The sequence below is a fragment of the Triturus cristatus genome, chromosome 1_2, assembly GCF_964204655.1.
Source record: "Triturus cristatus chromosome 1_2, aTriCri1.1, whole genome shotgun sequence".
Classification (NCBI taxonomy): domain Eukaryota; kingdom Metazoa; phylum Chordata; class Amphibia; order Caudata; family Salamandridae; genus Triturus; species Triturus cristatus.
Window position 1 is genome coordinate 181,651,257 of NC_140580.1, and position 16,523 is coordinate 181,667,779.

Below are 16,523 nucleotides of genomic sequence, written 5' to 3' on the forward strand. Positions count from 1 at the left end.
ATCAAAGGACCAAAAGCCGTGCAAGCATCTATCATAGCCCGTAGATTTTGGAAAAGTTTGCAGTCATCAAACAATCGGGCAGCATCTTGGATCATCAGGAAAAGCATCACAAACCCAGTGAACGAACAAACCTACTTTTCCTAACCCACCCCTCATTTTTATAATAAAAGCCAGGTTAACATGATACAATTTTTAGGCAAAGAACGGTGGTGATTGGCTGGTTGGGATCGTCTGATTCTTATTCCCAGATTTTCTGTACAGTTCGAGGGATGATGTCACTTGTTAGCCCAAGTGTCGGATTGTTCCGGTTTACTGTAAGGTTGATTGTTCCCCTTTCTTGGCGAAAGTCCAATTTGCCATCCTTGACCAGGGACAGTCTGTACAAAGGTCGCTACGAAGTTTAGGAGATTTCTTGCACATGTGACGCTCACTCCGTGCCTCATGAGACAGTGGCCACTTCCTCGTGTGGTAACAGCGGCCATCTTAGATTTAGGCCCAAACGCCAACTTAAGCGAAACAAACACAAAAGAATAATTAGTTCATGGAATTGGTGATCCTAATGTTAACCCCTTGCTAATCCCTCTATGTGCTTGTATTTATCTAGCATATAGTGACATTTAAAGGCATTATATTCACCTTTTCGATCCAATCAGGAACGCAAACATCACAAAAGCAACATATATCATGCAGTATTCTATTACCACATATGCTACTGTTATTATACTTACAGATTTTAGTTATAAGAGTTATTCAGCCATGCAAATAGCAAATCCATGTGTAGTTCAAGTTTTAATAATGTTGATTAGTATACATGCAATACTCGTTTCATAATATTATAGTTAATAGATTATATAATTAGTGTTTTCATGCAAAAATAGAGGAGGTATACAAAATTTTTCACTACCTGCTCCATCAATCCCCCCTTTGGTGATTTTATCACCACAATACCCAAAATGTTGTACATTTTTTTATGAAAAGAAAATCAATCAATCAATCAATCATAACATTTGAATAGCGCACTACTCACCCGTAAGGGTCTCAAGGCGCTTGGGGGGGAAGGGTCCGCTACTGCTCGAACAGCCAGGTCTTGAGTTGTTTCCTGAAGGCGAGATGGTCCTGGGTCAGCCGAAGGTGGATGGGGAGGCAGTTCCATGTCTTGGCCGCCAGGTAGGAGAAGGATCTGCCTCCGGCGGTGGCTCTTCGGATGCGTGGTACGGCGGGGAGAGCGAGGCTAGTAGACCGTAGCTGGCGGGTGGGCGTGTAGAAGGTCAGGCGGTCGTTGAGGTACTTGGGGCCCAGGTCGTGGAGAGACTTGTGTGCGTGGGTGAGGAGCCGGAACGTGATCCTCTTCTTGACGGGGAGCCAGTGTAGGTCTCTAAGGTGGCCGGAGATGTGGCTGCGTCGGGGGATGTCCAGAATGAGTCGGGCGGAGGCATTCTGGATGCGTTGGAGTCTTTTCTGTAGCTTGGCTGTGGTTCCGGCGTAGAGGGTGTTTCCGTAGTCCAGTCGGCTGGTGACGAGTGCCTGGGTGACCGGCTTCCTGGTTTCGGTCAGGATCCATCGGAAGATCTTGCGAAGCATGCGTAGGGTGTGAAAGCATGATGAGGAGACGGCGTTGACTTGTCTGGTCATCGAGAGTGAGGAGTCCAGGATGAAGCCCAGGTTGCGTGCGTGGTCTGTCGGCTTGGGAGTGGTGCCCAGGGCGGGGGGCCACCAAGAGTCGTCCCAGGCGGAGGGCGATGGTCCCAGGATGAGGACTTCCGTCTTCTCTGAGTTCAGTTTCAGGCGGCTGTTCTTCATCCACTCGGCGACATCTTTCATCCCTTCGTGTAGGCTGGTTCTGGCGGTGTCGGGGTCTCTGGTGAGGGAGAGTATCAGCTGGGTGTCATCGGCGTAGGAGATGATGTTGAGGTTGTGTTGGCGTGCGATGGCTGCAAGAGGTCTCATGTAGACGTTGAAGAGGGTGGGGCTGAGTGAAGATCCTTGCGGAACGCCGCAGATGACTTCGGTGGCCTCGGATCCAAATGGGGGGAGGCGGACTCTCTGTGTTCTTCCTGCGAGGAACGAGATGATCCATTCCAGTGCCTTCTCTTGGATGCCGATGTTGCTGAGGCGTTGGACTAGGGTGCGGTGGCAGACAGTGTCGAACGCTGCAGAGAGGTCCAGGAGGATGAGTGCCGCTGTTTCCCCGTTGTCGAGCAGGGCTCGGATGTCGTCAGTGGCTGCGATGAGGGCGGTCTCGGTGCTGTGGTTGGCTCTGAAACCGGACTGCGAGGGGTTGAGGGATCCGTTCGTCTCGAGGAAGGAGGCAAGCTGTCTGTTGACGATCTTCTCGATGACTTTAGCAGGAAAAGGGAGGAGCGAGATGGGGCGGAAGTTTTTGAGGTCGGTGGGGTCCGCTGTTGGTTTCTTCAGTAGAGCGCTGAGCTCGGCATGCTTCAAGCTCTCCGGGAAGGTGGCGGTGTTGAAGGAGGTGTTGATGATGTTCCGGAGTTGGGGTGCGATGGTGGAGTCGGCCTTGTTGAAGACGTGGTGGGGGCAGGGGTCGGTTGGAGATCCGGAGTGGATGGTGTTCATCGTGCGGGTTGTGTCTTCGGTGGTCACCGTGGTCCAGGTGCGGAGGGTGGTGGTGGGGGGCGTTGGTTCGACGGTTGGGTGCGTGGATGGTGCGCCGAAGCTGTTGTGGATGTCGGCGATCTTGCGGTGGAAGAACGAGGCAAGGGAGTCGCAGAGATCTTGTGACGGAGTGATGTTGTTGTTGCCGGTGCTGGGGTTGGAGAACTCCTTGACGATGGTGAAGAGTTCCTTGCTGTCGTGGGCGTTGTTGTCCAGTCGTTCCTTCAGTGAATTTTTCTTGGTGGTGCGGATAAGCTGGTGGTGCTTGCGGGTGGCGTGCTTGAGGGCGGTCATGTTGTCAGTGGTCCGGTCGAGGAGCCAGGTTTTCTCGAGGGTGCGGCAGGTCTTTTTGGAGTCCTTGAGTTTATCGGTGAACCAGGATGCCTTCTTGCTTCTGGGTCTGCTGGGAGGGTTCTTCAGTGGTGCGAGGTTGTCGGCGCAGGTGGTCAGCCACTGCGTGAAGTTGCGGGCTGCTTCGTTGGGGTCCTTTGTGCAGGCGGGTGGGCTATGGCTGAGGGAGGTGGTGAGCTGGTCGGTGGTGATCTTGCTCCAGCTTCTGTGGGGAACCTGTTGCGGGTGGTGGTGGGTCGTGGTTCTTCTGAAGCTGAAGTGGACGCAGCTGTGGTCGGTCCAGTGGAGTCCGGTGGAGTGGCTGAAGGTGATGTGCTTCCTGGATGAGAAGACGGGATCAAGCGTGTGGCCGGCGTAGTGGGTGGGGGTGTTGACCAGTTGCTTGAGTCCGAGGTTGGCGAGGTTGTCCAGCAGGGCGGCGGTGTTGCGGTCCTTGTTGTTCTCCAGAGGGAAGTTGAGGTCCCCTAGGAGGATGTAGTCGGCGGAGGGGAGGGCGTGCGGGCTGATGAAGTCCATGATCTCTTCGCTGAATTGTGTGCGTGGTCCCGGGGGTCTGTAGACGAGGGTGCCTCTGAGAGTCGTCTTTGGGTCGGTGTGAATCTGGAAGTGGAGGTGCTCAGCGGCGGCGAAGGCGTCGTTGGAGTTGGTCGTGATGCGGATGGTGTTCCTGTGGACGATGGCGATGCCTCCTCCGGTCTGGTTGACGCGGTCCCTCCTGATGATCTTGTACCCGTCCGGGATGGCGATGGCGATGTTGGGGGCCGAGGAGACGTTCATCCAGGTTTCCGTGAGGAAGGCGACGTCTGGTGATGTTGTGTCGAGGAGGTTCCACAGTTCCACGGCGTGTCTGTGGACGGAGCGGGTGTTGAGTAGGATGCACTTGAGGTGGTTGTTGCTGGTGTTCGGCTTGGCGGGTGCGGTGCCGGTTCGGAGGCAGGTGAACTTGCAGGCCTTGCAGGTGAAGGGTCCGTGGATGCGTCTCGGGGTGGCCCGGCAGCAGGCGGGGTTCCAGCCAGCGTTGAGTGCGTTGAGGGCGGCGGCGTCGTAGTTCTGTCGGGTCGTCTTGTCTGGCACTGGGCGCGGTCCAGGCGCGGACGGGCGGAGATGGGCGTAGAAGGGCTTGCCTTAGGCGCGCCTTTGGCGCACAATCGGCGCACCCGCTGCGCTCCCGCGCGGCGACCTCCATAAATGGCCAAGTGGGAGGGAGGAGCAGCTGGGAGGCGGGAGCGGGGTGGCCAATGGGCGGGCTACAGAAAGCAAAAGGGGGCGGGGCCGCAGGGGAGCAGCTGCGGGGATCAGGGACGGGGAAAGTGGCGGGAAAGGATAATGGGACGGCGACAACTTCAGGGGCACAGAAAGCACGAAAATACAATCACAGGCACGGAAATAGAAGGCACGAAAATACAATCACAGGCACAGTAGGCACAACAAAATACCAAGTCAGGGGCACAGACAGGCAAGCAGTTAGCAGAACGGCAATCCGATCGCACGGCTGTGCGAGGCAGCAGCGGGGGGGTCAAGGGTCCCGGCACTCACGGAGGGAGCTGCGCGGTGTGTGGAGCGACCGGCCCTGCAGGCAAGGGCAAAGGTCACAGCTCACCACCGCGCGGCGACCTCCATAAATGGCCAAGTGGGAGGGAGGAGCAGCTGGGAGGCAGGAGCGGGGTGGCCAATGGGCGGGCTACATAAAGCAAAAGGGGGCGGGCCGCAGGGGAGCAGCGGCGGGGATCGGGGAAGGGGAGAGCGGCGGGAAAGGACAATGGGACGGCGACAACTTCAGGGGCACAGAAGGCACGAAAATACAATCACAGGCACGAAAATAGAAGGCACGAAAATACAATCACAGGCACAGTGGGCACAACGAAATACCAAGTCAGGGGCACAGACAGGCAAGCAGTTAGCAGAACGGCAATCCGATCGCACGGCTGTGCGAGGCAGCAATTACATTTTAGTTCACATTTCTGTTTCCCCAATTTCTTTTTCTCTCGCTTTTCTATACATACTATCTTTCATTTCTTCTAATTCTACTTCTTCATACTCTCTTTCTCGTCTTTTATTCTCTTTCTTTTTCAAAGTTTCTCTTTTTAAATTTTTCAGCATTTTCTTTCTTTTGCAACATAAACACCCTAGTCTTAAAATTAATATTAGAAAAATTACACAGGTTAGTGGAAATAAGATTTTACCTATAAATGTACTACCTAATTTTAATAGAAAATCTTTAATAGAAGATAATTTCTTTCCAACCTTTTCCCAAACACCTTCAACCTCCAGTGGTGCAATTTCCTCATGCAAATCAGTTATATTTTTAATGTATGACTTTAGATCTTGACTTTCATCTGGAATATAAGTACAACAATGTTGGACTTTCAGCATTCCACAGACTCCACCCTCTTTTGCTAAAATTATATCAACGGCAAGTCGATTTTGCATTACCATGGCGCGCATGGCAACCATTTCTGTGTTTACCAATAAAAATCCTCCAGCGGTGCTTGTTGACAAGCGATCCACTACTGTTGATAATTTTCTAATTTTATGTGCATTCAGAGATATTCCCGCTGCTGGTATCAATGCTCCAAAAATGTCTCCCACAATTTCTGTCCAAGATTCTCTCTTTCTACGTGTTAGTTGTCTACCTAGCTCATGTACACCACCTCTCCCTCTTCGCACATGGAATATCTTTGGGAAAACCAGGCCCACATAACATGTGCCAAACCAATGATCTGGTAATTGAATATATGCTTTGTTCCCGCAGATAAAATATAATCCAGGAAAAACTGGATCATTTCCTCCTTTAAATCCCCATCCACCCATGATTCGATATGTATCATGGCAATCACTGCTACCTACGTAATAATTATCATATGCAGTTTGATTCCTTCTAATACACAGCTTTCCTTTCTGATGCCAATCTAAAGCCATTGTTGGACTAGCTTCTCCTTTCAAATGTTTTTCCTTTTCAACATCCCAGACTGTCCTTTTCTCTCTTCCCTCAGATACTTTCTTTTGCATTTTTAACCTCCTTTCTTCAACCATATCGAAGAACACTTTCTCCTCCTTCTTTAAACTACATGTCTGATTATTTCTAAATACAGACTCTAATGTTAATTCTTTAGTTTCTTAGAAGAATTCACCTAATACCTTTGCAGGTTTTACTTTATTCAATTTGTTAATTACATGTACTTGTGAAAATATGTTATCTACATCTGAAAAGTAATATTCTAATTTCCCTATTTTGTAAAACAAACTTGCTATTACACTACATGTTATTCCATACGTTACTGGGAGTTGATGATAGGTCAGTCCTTCAGATACAGATGCGGGTAACTGCATGCAGACGTAGCAATCCCTCACATCCATTGTCTTTACATATTGATATAGTAGTTTTGAAAATACATTGTTAGAGAAATCATTTATAGACCTGTCTTTATGTAAATAATTTCTATCTATATTAGTCGGATATACTTTCTGAAACTTTTCTACATTAGTTTTTTTCTCACTATGTCCTTCTATTCTATCTAATGTCACTTTAAATTAGATCATCAAAGTCAAAGCACTCCATAGAAGCATTAGTAATTCTGTACAACAACAACACATTTTTAACCACCTTCTAAGAAATATACATTTTGTTTTTCTATTCTCTGTGTTTGCCATTTCGAAAAATGAACAGTGTCTTTTGACTTAGCCTCTTCTACTTCACAACTAGTTTTGTCCAACCCAAGGCTCTAAGTACCTACTTGGTTCTATCAGTTATGTCTCTTCCAGTAATTTTATTGTCTTTCCATTGGTACCACCTTTGGTCTTTTCAGTTTGGCATTTGATCGTCTTTCACTTTTCTTTTACAATCTTGATACAGAACTTCCTGAACATCCGTTTCTTCTCCAATGGCGGACAAAATAACTCTCAGGATTTCAAATTCTTCGTCTTCCTCAACCACTTCTGGTACAATCACCTCTGGATTTTCTTGGCTATCCGCCTCTTCTTTTATTTCAGGCAGTGCCACATATGACCATTCCGGCGACTTATACTTCTGGTTAGGTTTTCTGGTTCTCCTATTTTCTTCTGTTGTCGTTTTTCCCTCGTCTTTCAACTTTTCTTAACTAGATACCTCATTCACTTGTTCAGCTCTAGGTGAATTCACTCGTGTCAATCGGTATCTCAATCTCTTTATTTTGTTTGGCCAAATTTCATCTTTTGCTGGTCTTTTCCATTTATTTCCTTTATCATTCTTCTCAGCTCTCCATGCTCTTTTCCTCAGAACTCGACCTTCATCACTGTCTACTGATTCTGTTTCGACTTGACTTTTACCTTCAACTGTTTTTCTTTCCTCCACCTTTTCAATTCTCCCTTCTTCTGTCCCTCCTCGTGATTCTTGCACACAATCTTCCTGCTGACTAACTGTCCCTTCCTCTAACTGGATGTTTGAACTCCCTACAACTTCTCGGGGGTCTTCCACAAAAACCTTTCCCTCACTCTCTATATCTGGCACCTGACCATCTGCTTTTGTTACTTCAGGTGGAATTTCTCTCAGTTTTCCATCAGGAATTTCTATAGCGAGAACTTCTTTAATTGTCTCTTCACTGTTTTTCTCTTTTCCTGTATGTACTTCGGCTTGTTCAGTTTCTGAGTCTGAGCTGGTGTCTGAGATCTGAAACTTCCTCCTCAAGGGAATGTTCTCTGGGGCAACTGTCAAATTTGGTTCTGACTCCCCCCTTTCAGGGTTTTGTCCTGTTCTGGTGTCTTCAGTATCAGATTCAGAGCTGGCTTCTGATTCTTCAAAATACTCTCCTTCCTTGTTATCTACTGGATTTGGAATTCGCAAGGTATGACTAGCATGGATCCAATTCTTTATTCAATGCTATGGTATTCTCTACACAAGCCTCTCGTGTTTTTGACGCCACAAGCAGGTCGTCAATGTATTGGACTAGTACTGAGCTCTCGGACATCTCTAGATCTTCTAAGGACTTTTTCAATATCTGGTTAAATATTGAGGGTCTCTCTGTATACCCCTGTGGGATTCGGCACCATGCCAAAATACGGTCGCCAAAACGGAACGCAAAAATCTGCTGACTGTCTTGATGCAATGGGATGGAAAAGAAAGCATGACACAGGTCAATCACTGTGTACCATTCTGCATCATGTGGAATATGATACAAAATCACTGATGGATTTGGTACAATAGGACAACATGACACAACTATTTTGTTTATTTTTCTCAAATCTTCTGAACGTTCCATTAGGCTTTTTCAGTCCCATAATTGGTGAATTACATGGACTACTCATTATTTCTCTCAAAATACCTTGTTTAATCATTTTCTCTATTATAGGAGTAATTCCTTCAATTATTTAGGGTGTCAATTTATACTGAGGGATATTTGGATAACTTATTCCTTCTTTTACTGTCACTTTTACAGGGTCTACATTTTTCATTAATCCCACATCTTCTCCTGTGAAATCCCAGACTTCTGTCTTTACTGTCTTTTTCAGTCCATTTGGTAGCTCTTCAGGGTTAAATATAGCAAATGCTTCAGTAATTCGGTTTCCATATTCGCCATAGTCATTTTATACAGTACATCTTCATCAGGGGTCTCAAATGCTATACCATCGGGTGTGAAAAATATGGTGCAATTCATTTTGCACAACAAATCTCTTCCTAACAGATTTACAGGGCTTGAACCACACACGACAAAGTGGTGCATTTCAGAAACTTTCCCTATATTAACCTTTACTGTTCAGTAAGATACGTTTAAATCTGTCTTTTGGATACTCCAACTACTTGGATTGTTTCTTCCGAGAGAGGAAGGTTTTTAACATCAGCTGACCTGACTGTGGATCGAGTAGCACCAGTTTCTACTAGGAAAGCAATATTTTCATCATTTACCTTTCCATCCACAAAAGGACCTGTCTGGTCTACTTCTAAAGTTGCGCCAAGTACGCACTCTTATTCCTCCCCTCGGCACCGTCAATACATTTCTTCTGACTCACTCTCATCGCGTTGTAGCCAATACTGCGAAACAGCACCAGCATGCGGCAGCTTAGTTACCTGTTCTTCGTTGTAGAATCCTGTCTCATTACTGTATTTATGAGGATTTACGCTCTGTGGAAAAGGCGGTTTTGGCGCCTGATTCTGTTGGGCAACAACCTGCTGTTGTCGCTGTGGTGGACAACTCACCTCTTTCTGCACCTGCGAATTCAATGATGCATTATCACTATTAGTACTCGGGGGAAATTTACACTCGGATTTCCAATGCCCTATTCTTCCGTAATTATGACATGGCCACTTCTTTTTGGCTTCTTCCATATTAAATTGTCCCTTTCCTTTTCCATTATTACATGTTGGTTTCATACCTGCACCATTTGCCTGTTTAATCAATTGAGCTTCCTGTATTTCTGCCACCTTGACCTGTGCCCACATAGCCTTTTCTTTTAACTTACACTGTTTGGCTTCAATTTCATCACTAAAATATTTTGCATGTCTCAGTACTTCATCTATTTTCTTATTTTGCCAGTCCACTGTATGCTGTTTAATCATTTCACTTATCTCTGGACGCAGCCCATACACAAATCGGTATACAAAGTAACTTAAATCCTTTTCACTCAAATTCTCATCGCCACTGAACTGCTTAAAGGCGAGGATCAACCTCTCATAATAAGCATGTACTGATTCCTTAGCTTCCTGATGAGTCCTGTCAATTTTAACCCAATCAGTCTCCTTGGGAGATACTTTGTTTTTCAAAAAGGTAATTACTTGTTCAGATTTTTTCATGACTTCTGGATCAGGGGCACCTGTTTTTGGGTCTCTAGGGTATTCTTGGATAGGCCAATTTATCATGATTTTACATTCTGTCCATAAATCTGCTGGTACTATTATGTCAAAAAGACTATTTAAATCTATCCACAAAACTTTAGATAATTTTACGAACCTATCCACTTGCCTATACCACTCGACTGGCTTTTCGCGTAGTCGAGGGAAATCATTGGTGAATGACAAAATATCTTGTCTAGTCCAAGGGACATGTACATATCCTCCTCCTGGAATTTCTCTTATTGGACATTCTGTTACCACCTTTTCCTTTTCTCTTACGGGGAAAGCTGCAAACGTTTTGTCCGAAGCATCATCTCGTTTTCTGAACCACCTACTCTTCCATTTATCTACATCTCCCCATTTTTTTAACAAAATGATTATGTCTTTGATCTGAGTCGCTCTTCCTGCGGTATTCAGATTTTCAATATCTTTTTCAGAAAAATCTACTCTATGGTTTTTGTAAAGCTTTTACCTTTTTGAAGTCTATACCCATTTCATTTGCCACTTCTTTTAGTCTTTCATGTAGATTTCTTGCTCTCCAGGTTATACTTTTACATAAAAATAATAATTCTTCGTCCTGATAAGCTTTTAACTTTTCCGTAGGGATAGTCCCTACTATTAATTCTTCCAAAACAATCTTCAGCTTGGCCACATCTATAGATTGGGATTCTTTATCTTTCTGCTGCAAACTCCTTAGCCATTCACTTAATTCTTCTGAAGTAGGCCCTACACTATCTTTCTCAGTGTTTTGTTGCCCTAATCTCTCTGGTGATCCTGGAACTGATTCTGTTGTAATTATTATTCTATCCACTAAACTCTGATTTACTGTCAAATTTTTAGGTGTACTTTGTTCTGAAATACTTGTTGTTTGTCTCCATGGGTTCTTGTCTATATTCCTTTCTGACCTCTCTGTTTGTTTATTACTGTTATAAGGAATCGTCAGACAATGCTCACTATCCTTCTGTGTATCAAAAATAGGCATTACAGGTCCTATGGTTACAGGAACAGTTACGGCTTCCAAATTTTTAGTTAATTCCCTAATCTTTTCAGTTAATTCTAAAGTGATTTTCGCTAGTTCAGCTGAATTTTCATTACCCATTTTGCCACGTTGTGTTTGCTCTAATTCTTTAAAAGGATTGTTCCTTCCTGTCTCTTGTACTACTGATTCAAATTTTATATTCTGTGGAGTCTCTCTTATTGGGGCACTTGGTGTCAATAAGGTGGAATCTGACTGATAAGGGGATGGATTTTTATTAAAACATGTCGTCAAGAACATCATCCTCCGATTCATGCACACCATATCCTTTTGACTCGATATTATTTCTCTTTTCCATACATTTTCTACTGCTAACTTCTTCAGCATGTCTCACAGGGAACAAACCATCAGCCATATTTGCACTTCGCCATCTCCTCATTCTATCATCATGATTCTCCTGTCCATATGATCTACCAATCTCTGGAACTCTCTACCCCTGACCATACGCAGACAAACCAACATCCTTGCTTTCCGCAAACAACTGAAAACCTGGCTTTTCCCGTAATTCTACCTACTCTCTAGCCTCCTCGCAGTGCTGGGATGTCTCCGGGTAGCCATGCGCTATATAAATAGTATTCCATTCCATTCCAAACATGTACTTATACCTTCCGCCACTTCTCTGTCTTTCTCTGTCATGCATCTCATCTTCCCACTCTGTCAATGCTTCAAACTGTGTTGGTCTAGGTCTTGGTTCTAGATTCATCATTCTCTCTCTCAAATTTCTCAAAACCGCTAAATTCAATAAACCATGTTCCGCAAATGCCAAAACTCCATCATCTTTTGTATACTTTGTCCAATTGTCCAACCAAATACAAGTATGATATCCATATTTCGCAACCATAAAGGATGCGGGCAATTTTGATGGAGGAAGCAACTGTCCCTCTCTAGTCACAATCGGTTTGTCCTTTTTAAATAAACTCTTGATCTTTCCAAACCAGGACTTTTTCTCCTTTTCTGGTGAATCGTAATGCATCATTTTCTCTTCCGTGTATTGCTAGATTTTCCCTACGACTATTCTGTTGTTTTAACCAATCGTAGCGCGACTCACACTAACGCACCAATCCGGAGCGTCTATGTCACTTCTGCAATTCTCCAATCCCAGCGCGACTCACACTAACGCACCAATCAGGAGCGTCTACGTCAACCTGTAATTCTCCACTCTCAGCGCAGCACACACTAACGCACCAATCAGGAGCGTCTATGTTTCTTTCTGACTAGCCAATCCCAGCGTGGTCTTTCTGAAGTCAGCTTTTCTCGCTACTCCTGCTTCTGCTGACTCCTCCTTTACAAAACTTATCAGCAAACTTTCTTACGTTCTTCTGACTTACAGATCTGTTAGTAACGACATAAAAATGCCACCATTATCTGTTTTGCTAACAAAGAATAGTTAATGACCTTTCTTACAAGAATTCCGTCATTCCCGAGAGCAGAGCTTACCTCTGCCCTACTACGGAATCGTTACTTCCGTTGATAAAGTAGCACATCCCTCTACCTTACCCTTCTAACAAGCATTAGCAAACTGTTTCTCCAGAATTAAGACACCCAGGGGCATATAAACAAGCCAGGCGATAAAATTATCGCCGCTTTAGCGGCAGAAAACTGCTGCTAAAGCGGCGATAATGGGCTTGATAATATGCTCTATGGAATTCCAATTGAAGCTCATGTTAGACGACCTTCACATTTAACATGGGCTTCAATTGGAATTCCATAGAGCATATTATCAAACCCATTATCGCCGCTTTAGCGGCAGTTTTCTGCCGCTAAAGCGGCGATAATTTTATCGCCTGGCTTGTTAATATGCCCCCTAGTTGGAGATGTCCTGCTCCTGAGAAATAAAACTAGAGTTTCACAATTAACCTGAATGCTATTTCATTCACGCACTTTCATACGGAAAATGTAGTTCATTCACACAGAATTCTGTCTTTCCCGAGAGCAGCGAGCAGTCTGACCTACTACAGAATTATAACACTTAATAAAATAGCACTTCCCTCTACTTTATCCTTCTAGCAAGCTCAGGGAACACCTATTACCTTTCCAGTGATAAGCGTAATCAGAGTGCCTTTTGGACTCCTGGTACCTAAGACCAAAATTTTCCAGGTGACCTTCGCTACCATACATTTCTCTCATACAGAAAATGTCCCTAATGGCAACACACGATGATGTTACCAAATCGAACCCAGACAATGCTTCGTGCAACTCCAATCGTCACACGTTTTCCCCGTGTACCTACAGGGCAACAACAATTCCGCCTTTCCCGAGAGCAGCGCTTACCTCTGCTCTACTATGGAACCGTTACAAACTTCCGACTTCCTACATCCCAGAAGCCGTCAAACAACATAGAACTCGACGCCACTCAACATAGAGTGTTAATACATAAACCAATACTTTCCCACAATCAATAAGCAATAAGCAATTTACAAGCAATAATCACCAAACCAAAACAATCATGCTGCTACCAGAAAAACTGATCCCAGTGCAAGACTGGGAAATGGGGAACAACATATACCGATATCCTCCCTGCGTCGCAGACCCAACGTCGCACTAGCTCATTCACACACGCAGTCATTGGTGGGGCCCATAACACCAACACTCATACGTCTCTCACTCACGAGTCGGCACACACAGGAGGGATGAGAAATTCAAGCGCTGGACATGTGAGGGGAAATACCTTAAAACCTATAGGGAGAGAAAAGTTATTTTACAAAATATACATTGACATCCTTCACCTACAGATCCCTAATCTCAAACATCAAGGCACTCCTCCCTCTTGGTCGAATGGACCAATTTAGTTGGATTGGTTGATGGTGATTTAGAACCAGCTAAAACACATTTTTAAGATTCAGAATCCTTATCTTTCTTAATGAAAAACCACAAACTCATTAATTCTCGTTAATCAATAATGGTTTATCCAAATTTATCATAAGATTTTATATTTGCATTTGTCTCGTCAAAGTTTAAAATTCCTAGATTAATTCAGGTGAATCGCAGAACATCATATTTACCTTATCTGGCTATTTGTGAAGTCCTCTAATTCATTGGCTCTGCATAACCAAATTTCGTCGTAAATTGTCCGAAAAGCAGGCCAAAGCTCAAATTCCTCTGCTCAGCACGCTACAGTTCCAAATTTATCAAAGGACCAGAAGCCGTTCAAGCATCTATCATAGCCCGTAGATTTTGGAAAAGTTTGCAGTCATCAAACAATCGGGCAACATCTGGATCATCAGGAAAAGCGTCACGAACTAACCTACTTTTCCTAACCCACCCCTCATTTTTATAATAAAAGCCAGGTTAACATGATACCATTTTTGGGCAAAGAACGGTGGTGATTGGCTGGTTGGGATCGTCCGATTCTTATTCCCAGATTTTTTGTACAGTTCGAGGAGTGATGTCACTTGTTAGCCCAAGTGTCGGATTTTTCCGGTTTACTGTAAGGTTGAATATTCCCCTTTCTTGGCGAAAGTCCCATTTGCCATCCTTGACCAGGGACAGTCTGTGCAAAGGTCGCTACGAGGTTTAGGAGATTTCTTGCACATGCGCAGCTCACTTCGCGCCTCATAAGACAGTCGTCACTTCCTCGTGTGGTGACAGCGGCCATATTAGATTTAGGCCCAAACGCAAACTTAAGCGAAACAAACACAAAAGAATAATTAATTCATGGAATTGGTGATCTTACTGTTAACCCCTTGCTAATCCCTCTATGTGCTTGTATTTATCTAGCATATAGCGACATTTAAAGCCATTATATTCACCTTTTCGGTCCAATCAGCAACGCAAACATCACAAAAGCAACATATAACATGCAGTAGTCTATTACCACGTATGCTACTGTTATTGTGTGTACAGATTTTAGTTATAAGAGTTATTGAGCCATGCAAATAGCAAATCCCATGTGTAGTTCAAGTTTTAATAATGTTGATTAGTTCACATGCAATACTCGTTTAATAATATTATAGTTAATAGATTATATAATTTGTGTTTTCATGCAAAAATAGAGGAGGTATACAACATTTTGCACTACCTGCTCCATCACAGACACCCTGCCTCTATGTTGCAAGGGAGTCTGCACTGCAGGGGTGACTGTTTATGTGCAGGAAGGTGTAAATATGCCCCTGATTTTATCATAAAATATCTGAAAGATGCTTTCCTGGAGGAAAAGATTCCTGGAGTACTAATCACTGATAATGCAGTGCAATTTACTTTGACAGCAATGGCAAATTTCTTTGTCAATTTGGTATAAGCATGAAAAAGTGGTGCAGTTTAGACCGGAGGCCAATGGGTTAGTCGAAAGGGTAAATTGAATTATAATGGAAAACATCAAGTTTTTGATAGTTAATGGATTGCTATGTAAAGAAGAGTTGTATAAGATGATGTTGGCTTATAGAAAGACACCTCATTCTATGACAAGTATATCTCCTTTTATTGCTCTCAAGGAAACCAAAGTCAACCATATTGTTACAAAGTAAGAAACGAGTGAGTGCGGATCGGTGGGCTATAGAGCAGAAGAGTGAGTAAAATGCAGAGAGCGAGTGAACATGCTTATGACAACAGGAAAGGTAACTCATCTATGGTGTTAATCACACTATCCTGAAACTTAAATGGGCTTAATTCCCCTGCTAAACCCAACAAACTCTGGAAATACATCCTTGACTGAAGACTCAATATAATAGTATTACAGTAAACGCCCCTCAAGATTAGTGAGGACCATAGGTTAAAACACAGGGCATACACATTTATATACAAATCTTCTACATCCACTAGAAAGAATAGAGTGACCCTCCTCTTCCGGTCTTCTTAAAAATTTCAAATCACAGTTAGCAAGACTGAAAAAGAGGGGAGAATAGTGCTAGTGAAGGGGAACATCAAGGGACCCAAATGCATGGTGGCCTCAGATCGGGCTGCTCTCAATCCCAAATGGTGGTGTTGTGTAGTTCATACAAATCTATATAGGATCTGCATATTTAGACAGCATAAACTAAGGGATCAGTATTCAGACTGATTCCAGACACCCCCAAAGGACATTTTAGTCTGGTAGTCCTGCTAGCTCACAGTGCCACTATGAGCCCCTCTTACCAAGGAGCAAATAGCTTCTGGCAACTATCGAACATGACAATCCTCAGGGATCGTGAAAACAGTACAGTACTTTTCACTCAGTCACTTATGCTCACTTTGTCTTAGAGAAATACACAGAATAAACAGTGGGAACGCTTTTCTATAAGCATTTATTGAACCAGTTTCATTCTAGTGTAAAATACGTGTGTGCAACAACCTTGAGACAGAAACAAATATATAATGGTCATAAGCACCAACAGATTAAAGAACATGTAGAATTCTACAATAGTGCTAAAACAATGGATATATGCAGGCATGTAGATACATGACAGTAATAATGTGTACTCCTACGATGCAACCCTAACTAGATGTACCTAAGTGTACCTAGCATGTATGTAGGTGTATGGCCACAAATCCCCTTAGGATAAAGCCAACCTCATTACCTGATGTGGGAGGGTGAAGGACCCCGTCTTCATCTCAAGAAGGCACCCTGCGAGGGATGTCAGACCACTTCGTGCTGGAGTGTCCGCGTGCTGGAACCTCAGCGTCTCACATCAACATGTCTGCATGGAAGTTTTTTTCTCCTTTGGTTCGCCCAGTGAAGATGTAGTGCTTATATACTCAAAATGTACCCTCAGGGGCTCTACCTAGAAGTGGACTATGGGCATG